This window comes from Micromys minutus (assembly GCF_963924665.1).
Source record: "Micromys minutus genome assembly, chromosome: 6".
Lineage (NCBI taxonomy): Eukaryota > Metazoa > Chordata > Mammalia > Rodentia > Muridae > Micromys > Micromys minutus.
In genome coordinates, this window is record NC_137975.1 from 12,541,287 (window position 1) to 12,551,023 (window position 9,737).

Consider the following 9,737-nt stretch of genomic DNA (forward strand, 5'->3'; position numbering starts at 1 on the left):
TAACTACATGGTGAGTTTAAGGCTAGTCTGGGCCACATGAGACCTTGTCTCAAAAAGAGGAAAAAAGAATTGTTCAGTTTCATAATCTGTTCCCATCTCGTGCCTTCTAAGATTGTGCATGTCTGTGGGTAGGGTGCCTTTTAGCTGTTGTTTATTATAGAAAAGTTTTGAATCAGTTGAATTTAGAGTAGAACGCCTTGTCAGCAAGAAGGTCTAAGAAGCAGAAATGAGGAAGTGTCTGTCCTCAGTTCCCAAAGGGAGCACAGAACAAAGACCTGGAGTCTGGGTGGGGCTTGTGCCAAGATCTGGCACCCTAGGCTTGAGGAACCCACAATACTCCATCAGCACACCCTCCTCCCAGTGACACAGCAGAGTCAGGCGCTGTCCTGGCAGAAGCAAAGATGGATCTTGAGGTGGCACAGGCCTTTAAGCCCAGCACTCTAGAAGCAGAGGCACACCAACCACTGTTATATCTACACAGGCCAGCCTGGGCTACTTACTGAGACCATGTGCCTCTTTCCCTTTGGCTATCAGACATGGACCCCAAGGAGTTGGAATTTCCCCAGGAAGCCCTCGCTGAGGAAGGAAAGGTTGATGCCTGGCACCAGCGGGAGCGGAGCTTTGTCTCCGGGGGAGAGATTTTTACACAACCCTGGCAACTCATTAGATCCCCTTTCGGGAGAGACTGAGTCTGAGGCAAAGCTGGTCAGTGATGTGCTGGACCACACCTTGACCAGACAGCTTAGGACCCACAGCACCTGCCCTCTCCTGAAACTCATGTCCGGACCCTGTAGCTGGCCTCGGGGGTTCTGGACCTCTTGACTTGGGTATGGCCAGAATAACTCCCTCTGCTTTTCACTTGCCACTTTGCTGTTGAATTAGCAGCCACTTGAGGACCAGTGGCAGAGTCTGGCTTGTTAGGGTTACCAAGGTCCAGGCTGTGACCTTCAGAGCTGCAGTAACTGCAGGAGTACCCGTATGGTGACCGCCAGGATAGACACAGGCAAGGTGGGGCCCTAGAGCCACAGGCAGTACGGACAGGTATTGTGAGCTTTGAAAAGGCCCAAAAATCTCTCTGTTCCTTGACATTCTTTGTCTGCCTTTTCTCCAGATGGTCTGACACGTGTCAGACTCCGCCCTCTACTCCTAGTCGTAAACTTAGAGACAAAGGAATGCCTTCAAAAGAGAAACTCCCCTCCCCCCATGTCCTACCACTCTCTGATAAGACCCAGGCACCGGGTCTTAAAGTTCTCAGGTGAACTGACTGCTGCTAATTAGTCAACCAAAAAGCATTAGCTTTATTAGTCAGCAAGCATTCTCCCACAGCTTGGTCTTTATAACAACAACAACAACAAAAAATTGCTTCTTCTGCTCCCCAAATTCTTAGGACATCATATCTGAGCAAGGAGTGCAGGGGGCTTGAGGAATCAGAATCTTGAAACACAAAGGCAGATCGGAAATTCCAAAGTTTCTCTTCCTTGTGAGGTGGGGACAGTAGAAAAATACTGGCATCAGTTGAGCCTCAGATAACTCCAGGCTACAAGTTACGGAAAAGGATTAACGCCTGAAGAAACCTCATTATCAGGATGACGGAAGTCGGCCTGGGTTGGGAGCTGGGCCGCTGTTTCTCTAATCATTATTTCTCAGAAGGCAGCCAGCAGGTTCATTGTGGGTGGGTGCCCTGCAACTTGAACAGTTAATTAATTAAGGCTGGGAGCTGCCTCGGTCAGTGAGTAAAGTATTCTTATGTTTAGGTAGAGAGATTCTGGGGCTTGCTGGCCAGTCAGCCTGGCCTACCCAGTGATCTCCCTGGCCAGCGAAAGATTCAAAAATTACCCCACAAACCAAAACCAAAACACACAAGCTGGAAAGGGGGCAGGGCCTCAACTGCCTAGTTCACTGGATAAAGCACTTGCCACTCGACTTGCAATTCTTGAGTTCAATTCCCAGGACCCGAACGTACAAAGGTTGTAGGAAAAAACAGCCTCTGTGTAACTGTCCTGATATCCACATGCACTTGGTCACACGAGTGCACCCCTAACACACACACACACACCACCAGAACAAGATTTTGAGGTTGTTCTCTGCATACACACAGTCACAAGAATGGACACACGAAAGATTAATAAATTATACTTTAGAGACTAGACCTCACTGTCTTGCCCAGGTTGGTCTAGAACTCATGGTTCTGACGCTGACTTCTTGGTGGCTGAGCGTGACAGCCTTGGGTCACTCAGCCTGGAGCTATGCTTTTTAACATCTCAGACTTTGCTGAGCTGTAACAGAGGCAGGCACACACTGCGTACCTAGTAAGACAGTAGTTGAATAAGTGATTGATCAGTTACTGCATGTGCACACTGTGTGGCCGGGGAACACACACTCAGCAGTGGAAGGAAGAAAAATTTGGTCTCCATGGGAAAAGTGTTTGGGTTTAGGGGCTAAACTCTCCCAGGGCTCGGGAGATGGCTGAGTGGGTAATGGTGCTTGCTGTGTGAGGTGAGGACCAGGGTTCAGATCCCCAGCAGGTACATAAAAAAGCAGGATACGTAGCTGCGTACCTCCTCTTATACCCACAGGTGAAGGTAGAGCTCTCCCCTCATCAAAGAAATTACTTTTTACAGCAGTGATCACAATAGAAAAACCAGAGCCAGCCAACATGTATCGAGGAGTGACCGTGGGTCCCCAGCTCCCGTACAGCCATCTACCATACAAGTATACGGAGTCCTGCCCCTAAGGCTTGGGGACATCATGGAGGGGGGGGGGGGATATTTAAAGAGCCAGAGGACTTGCTGTGAGACCTTGTCTCCTAGAAAGCTTTGCTTAACATATGTCAACAACGTGGTTGCCTAAATAAGGTCCGAAGAAGTACATCTAACATGGAAGAGAGAAATCTCATGTGGTCCCAGCCATAGACAAAGAGGTACAGGCAACCAAGGCATCCTGAGACCATGAGAAACAGTCTTCCCTAGGGATGAGAGCCATAATTGCTTATCCAGTACTGAATCGGAAAGTCGGCCCTGATGGCGCATACGCACCAAGAACACTGACCCTAGACTGAGCAGTTCGTATCTACCTACACGGAGACATATATGTGTATGTAACATTACAAAGAAAAGATGGCAGTAGGGATAGAATAGGTGGAAGGGATTAGAAGGGAAGAAACGTGGGAAATGTCTCTTACATTTTAGTTTAAAATAAGGTTTTAAAGTTGGGGGCACGGGTGATATAGGAAGAAAGCTAGCTCTCTGGCTTCTCACTTGTTTGTGGACATGTCCACATGTGGTACACACTCACACACACACACACACACACACACACACACGCACACCTGCACACAATGCTATTTCCTGAACTATAGAAATGATCCTTGAAAGTATCTGCATGTGACTTTCCTGATGATGTGAGGACCCCAGGAGTCAGTGCATAAGAACTGTCAGCAGCCCCTTCCACCCTCTGTGTAGGAACCTTTAGATCTTGGCCATCCAACTGACTAGGGACATTCAGTGTTTGATGGTCCCGTTCCCCAGGAACCTTAGAAAAGAGAGTTGAGTCCATCTGAACTGAGTGTTAGTCTGGGGAGGCAATCTGGGCACTGGGAGGGGTTCCCCTTTAAGAAGTGGGGTGCATGAACTGAAACTCTCCGAAGAAGCTTCTCGGCTTTACTTTGAGTAGAGCAGGACAGTGGCGCCGGGATTAGTCGGGGGTGGGGGATGTTAATTCAAGCGCTTGGAACTCTGACGAGTAGGAGGGACAGCTGGAGGGCAGTTGGAGGCCGTCTCAGAGCTGCAGCGGGAGAAAAGAGTAGGCGGGGAGGTAGGAGAGGGGCGGAGGAGAGATCCACTATTAGAATATCTTTAGCTCCTTTCTGTAGCCTTTGGCTAGGCTGACCACGCAGTTCAGCGAGTAGCCTATCAGCCCTGCAAGCACAAAGCCATGGGTCCCATTGTCCCAGAGCGGCACAGACAGCGTGCTGTGATTATAAGCATAAACCATTTGCTAGTTTTGAAAGCTGGGTTGTTGTTTTGTGTAGACCGAGGCGGCGAGAGAAACTGAGGGCTCCTGGTATCTCGGGGAGGTGGGGCAGGCGCGTGCCCGAGGCCGGGGAGTCAACGCGGAGTCTTCTAGGTTTACCAGAGCGCTCGGAGAGCTTCCGGTCTGGATTACCAACCTCACGCCCACCCGGCCTCTTCCCGGGTGCCTTGGGTTTGTGGCCTAGGAGAGAGTGAGTGCTGCTGGCGTCGCCTCTCCCCTCCCCCCTCCCCTCCCCTCCCCCATACTCCAGGTGTTATCTTCTCCCCACCCCCGCTCCCTGGAGGCAGGTTCCTTTCCCTCCGCCCATGCCTCCTGGTGCCCTTTGCCTCTGCTACTTTGACCTCCAGCCCAGCATTCTCTTCTCCTCAACCTACCTGCAGGTACCTTATTGCAACACTGACACTTTTCTTGTGCCGCTGGGAAAGCCCGTTCCCCGCCCTGCCAGAGCATTCCTTCCCTGAGCCGCAGGCTTTAGTGGGTGTGGCCGTGGGAGTGACGCTGGCTGCGTTGGCGCCGGTTTCTTTTCTTTTCTTTCTTTCTTTCTTTCTTTCTTTCTTTCTTTCTTTCTTTCTTTCTTTCTTTCTTTCTTTCTTTCTTTCTTTCTTTCTTTCTTCCTTCCTTTCTTTCTTTTCTTCTTCCTTCCTTCCTTCCTTCCTTCCTTCCTTCCTTCCTTTCTTTCTTTTCTTCTTCCTTCCTTCTGAAGTGTGTGTGTGTGTGTGTGAGAGAGAGAGAGAGAGAGAGATACACAGAGAGATACAGAGAGACAGATAAACACACAGAGACAGACAGACACACACAGAGACAGGGCACACAGAGAGACACACAGATACACACACACAGAGGAGAAAGAGGGAGAGAGAGAAGCAGACAGACGGAGAAAGGCTGGAAGACAAAGTTGAATGTTATTCTTAGGAGTACAGTCCACTTCCTTTAAGACTGTTTCTCATTGAGTCCCACCTGTCCCCCTCCTCAGTGGGCTGCTGTCACAGATCATACAACCAAACTCAGCTATGTTTTCACAGAGGGTTTGGGGCTCAAACAACAATCCAGATGCTTGTGTGGTAAGCTGTACAGATAGACACATCTCCCCAGTCCCTATCACTTCTCCCTGGGCAGACATTACACACTTACCTTGTATATTTGGGGGTTTCAGGGTTATCCTATAGGACAACTGTCAGCTCCTCACTTCCTGGACTGTCTCAGCATTTGTCCCTTACCAGGAGCCCTGCAGAGCCAAAGGGTCCAGGAAGCAAAACCAGGCAGCAAGCCCTGGCTAATAAGAGAGCTGTGTTGGTGGTGGGGAAGCTCAAGAGCCTGGGCAGGGCTTTATCTGGACACCCGGACACCGAGGAAGCCTGCAACCAATATACGTGTGTGTGTGTGTGTGTGTGTGTGTGTGTGTGTGTGTGTGTATGGGAGGCAGGCTGGATCCACCAGCCTAGGGGGGAAGGGACAAGGACTTTCTGGAGACTTCACTTGGGGAGGTGCTCCCGGAAATGTGTGGCAGCCTCCGGACCTTGGACTGGGTGTTCTGATTCCTGGTGCTTGTGGCCCACCCTCTTCTCTTGTAATTGTTTTCCCGGTGCGTTTGAGGATCAGACCCTTGTTTGTTTAGCCTTGTGCACACCAGACAAGTGTTCTCTGGGTGCACATTCTCAGAACTTTTACTGTGTGTAAAGATGGATCCATGTGTGTGTGTGTGTGTGTGTGTGTGTGTTTTAAAACTCAGATTTCTTTTATTGTTGTGTGAGGGTTTTTCCTGTATGTGTGTCTGTATATCACATGCATGTCTGGTGCCTGAGCATTGGATCCCTTGGAACTGGAGTTAAGTATGGTTGTGAAACATCATGTGTCCTGGATCCTCTGTAAGAGCAGCAAGTATTTTTAATCACTGAAACATCTCTCCAGCCCCTGCATTAGAAAAGTGGATTTTGAAACAAAGTCTGTGTAGTCCTGGCTGTCCTGGAATTCACTCTGTAGACCAGGCTGGCCTTGAACTCACTGAGATTGGTCTGCCTCTGTTTTTGCGTCTCTGGTCCTTCGTGATCAGGACCGAATCCACGTCTTTATGCATTCTAGGCAAGCACTCTCCCAACTGAACTCTATCCCTAGCATCCAGTGAAGTGGCATCTGTCTGTCTGTCTGTCTGTCTGTCATCTGTCTCTGCCGCCCCCTCCCCCCATGTAGGTTATCATAGTGCTGGAATTACCTAACTAATTTAGTGTTCAAGTTTGCTTCAAACTCCTGGCTCAAAAATCATCCTTTCTTAGCCTCCTAAGTAGCTGAGACACCATGCCTATTCAAAATGTGTATTTAATGCAAGTGTGAAAACTTATCAACTTAAACAGAGGGTTTATTATTCCACTGATTATTCAGGAGTTTGAGGGTACCTTCTCTATCTTAGAAAAATTTTGCCCCGAGAGGCCACCAGCCTTGCCTCAGGCTTTGTCTACCCCTGCTTGCTGGCCTGAGGCTAAAGGTGAGCTGTATGTCATCCAGCAGGGCCAGGGGTCTGCTGAGTGGCCCCAGCTGAGTACTGCACTAAATCTTAGGCTCTTTCATATTTTATTTCTAGATCCCTCTAAATTGCTGGTTTGATTAATTAATCTAAAGGCTGGTTTTTAATTTCTAATCCTCCTGCCTCTGCTTCAGCCATGCTGGATTTACACGTGTTCTCAGACAGACACGGCCTAAAAGTGTAAGCCCAGTTTGGTGGTGAGCACAGAGGGTGACCCAGCCTTATATGCCTTACTTCTGGGCCAGCCTCCTCTGACCCCGCTGTCACCCCTGAAAGGCTGTGAACTCTGTTCCTTATAACTGGTCCGGAAGCCACTCCCATTCCAATCCCCTAGACCTAATCCTGCCTCTTGCATTTCCTACAGCTACAGGTAGGAGCCATTTCAGGATCCTGATTCCTCAGGGCTTCTCCATGTTAGAGTAAGCAATTGTCTTGACATTAGCCACATGGTGCCATTTCACCGACTCTAAAGGTTTATCTCAAAGGGTCTCTAAGAAACATCCCCCACCCTTGATGAGGGCACTGTGTCAGGAGGCTTCAGAAATACCTTGGGTGGGTAGAGACCTGATCAAGTAAAACCAGCAGTAGCTAGCACTGTATAAGGCCTAGCCTATGACCTGTCCCTGCTGGGGTTTGTGGCTGGGAATGGAGAAAGCCCGGAGTAGTTAATAACAACAGAGAATGCTGACTCTGCTGTGGGTGCTGAGGGACTTCAGATGCCTGTGTGAGAGGCTTCTCTCTTTTCTCGTGTTTCCAAGTTTCCCCACCTCAGTATTCTGACTCAGGGCTGCTTGACTGCGTTCCTGGCGTTTTTGACACGAAGGCGGAAGATCGGAAGTTCGAGGTCATCCTCTGCTAAATGAATCTGAAGCCAGCACGGGCACCAAAGTCAGGTTGTGAGGCCTTCATGGTAAGAGCTTTGACCTGCTGAGTCTTCTTGCCAGTCCTAGCAAATGCCTTCACCTGTGTTCTGTGTCCCGAGGACATGCCATCTAAGTATCCTACCCAGGCAGGAGAACCCAGAGGTCCGGAAATAGAAACAGATCCAGCACCTGTCAATAGTGGCCATGAACTTGACAGGATCCAGAAACAAACCTTTGGGCCTCTGGGTTTATCTTCAAGGGATGGTTGAAGGGTAGCATCTCTGAGGGTGGGGAGGTGGAGGCAGGAGGAAGAGGCTGCTACATCGACAGCCAGGAAGCAGAGAGAGATGCATGCTGGGCTCAGCTCACTCCTTTTCTTTAAGACCCGTTCCAAGCTCATGGATGGCGCTGCCCCAGAAGGGGCGGGTCTTCCCACTCACATGAATACAATCTGAAAACGTCATAGACACGTCCAGAGGTTTGCTTCTGTAGTGAGCCAAATCCCATTAAGTGGGTAACAAGGTGAACCACCATAGTCTCTTCCCCTGGAAAATGGCGTGTAAATCCCAAATGCTGGGCACTTTGTGGGTTACTTTTGTGTGTGTGAATCCACACAAAAGTATGGTACGTGATGGAAACCAAGTCTGCAAGTCTCTTGTCAGTGTGTCCCCCAGGCTCCCCAGTACCTCAAAGGGCAGAGGAAGCGAGTTCCTTGCCAACAATGAGGACGGTTTTCTCTTTCCTGAATCTGTATTCTGCTTCTTGGTGACTTTCTCCTCTGACCTGTAACCCCCAATCCTGACTGTTCCATGAACTCCCCTGGAGTATTTCTAAATGCATGAAATCCTGGGCCTCAACTGCAGAGGGTCAGATCCACTGGTTGGGCTCTGAGTTTTAGCTGGAGTACACCTAACCCCAGAATCCTACCTACCTACCTAACATTCTCCAGCTGTCTTCCCCTGACCAGAAACTCAGCGGGTGTGAAACCAATAACCATTGAGTTGTTAGTGGGCATGTTAGTTTTAGCATGTTAGTTTCTTCCTCCCCCCCCTCTTCTTCCTCTCTCCCTCTTCCCCCCTTTCTCTCCCTCCTTCCTCTCTCTCCCTCTCTTCTTCCCCACTCCTACCTCTCTCTGAGTTGAACCCAGGGCCTCATTCTGGCAAAGAACATAATTTTAAACTACCGCACTATAGCCACAACCCAGGAAGGAGGTGTGCAATGTGTGTAACTGCGCTGCATGAGCTTGGGAGACGATTTCTTGGTTAAAACACTCCCCACACAGAGTGAGGAAGGCTTTCCATGCCCAGAACCCATCTAAATGCCAGGTGGGTGTGTTTGCCTCCTAGGGTTCTAGCCTTGCAAGGCAGAGACAGGTGATCCTCAGAGCAAGCTGGCAAGCCTGGAGAGACTAGCCACATCAGTGAGCTCTGGGTTTGATTGAGAGATCCTGCCTCCATGAATAAGGGAGAAGAACTATGAAGGGTCTTTGTGATAACCACTCACACACATACGTGTGGCTGCCTATACAAACATACATGCACACACACACACACACACACACACACACACACACACACAGAGGTGGGTGGTGGGGAGAAAAAAAGCCCATTAAGATTCATGCATCTCTTTCATGTTGTCTGTGGGTGTAAATCATACGTGTTCAACAGCAGGAATTAGAGAAGAACAAAGTTACATCATTGCAGGACGCAGATGCAAAGGTGAAATTGGAGATAATCACCAACCCACCCATGCACAAAATACAAAACAAGCATAATGTAGACTGGCCTGCTGTTCTTTCTTCTTTTCTTTCAGGAGCATGCACCATTCTCTGTGAAAACGTGTGTTGAGTCAGCTCCACATAGCCTGGGGACATCTGAAAAGAGGGAAGCCGAGGGACATTTTCTTTACTGGTGACTGCTGTAGAAGGGGCCAGCATACCTTGAGCAGCGTCATTCTTGGGTGGTAGTCCTGGGATGTTTAAGGAAGTGAGCAGAGGGAGCCAGAGAGAGCAAGGCAGCAAGCAGCATTCTTCCACAGCCTTGGCCTCCAGCTTCCTGCTTTGGTTCCTGTCCCGACTTCCCTTGGGCTCTTCACCAGGGTGGCCATATTCTGTCAGACTCCATATGCTGGTGTCACACTCTAGGAGCCAGTCATTAAGTGATGGTCCATCTCGGTCCCTTCCACTGGTGTAGAACACAGGATCTACTTCCTGAGAGCTGTCGGAGTCTGGAGTGGTGGCCTCCTCCAGGTCTGTCTGCCGTTCCCTCCTCTCCACGCACCTCCAGCTGACCACGCAGGGTCCTGCTTCTTTAGCCTTGATCCTT